The sequence below is a fragment of the Parus major genome, chromosome 4 (assembly GCF_001522545.3).
Source record: "Parus major isolate Abel chromosome 4, Parus_major1.1, whole genome shotgun sequence".
Classification (NCBI taxonomy): Eukaryota; Metazoa; Chordata; class Aves; order Passeriformes; family Paridae; genus Parus; species Parus major.
In genome coordinates this window covers 38,371,261-38,371,676 of record NC_031771.1, presented here as the reverse complement: position 1 = coordinate 38,371,676, position 416 = coordinate 38,371,261, and positions in this window count along the sequence as shown.

Sequence of the window (416 nt, the reverse complement as noted above, 5' to 3'; positions counted from 1 at the left end):
GGGCTGCCGAGGCGGTGCGTGTCCCCCCCGCCGCCCCCTCGCTGCGGCGGCACGTGGTGCTCCCGGGACGCGGGTCCTCAGACGCCCCCCCTGTCCAGCCAGCCAGCCTCCTTCGCGAGGAGCTTTTTATAGCAGCCCCGACCCGCTCCCCGATGGGAGGTTTCTCGCCGCGCTCACGTTACCGTGCGGGTGCGATGTTAAATAAAGGAGGGGGAGGAGGGGAAGGGAGTTCGGCGGCCGCCTAATTAAGAGCCGGCGTTAACCAGGAGGGCTAAAAATAGCGCCGAGCGCCGCAAACCGCCCAACCGCAGACAGCAACCCCCGTGGATCCCTGCCGCGCCTCCGCCGGTGAATGGAGCGGCCGGCGCTGAATGGAGCGGCCGGGAGCATGAATGGGGAAGCGGAGCGCGCTGTGA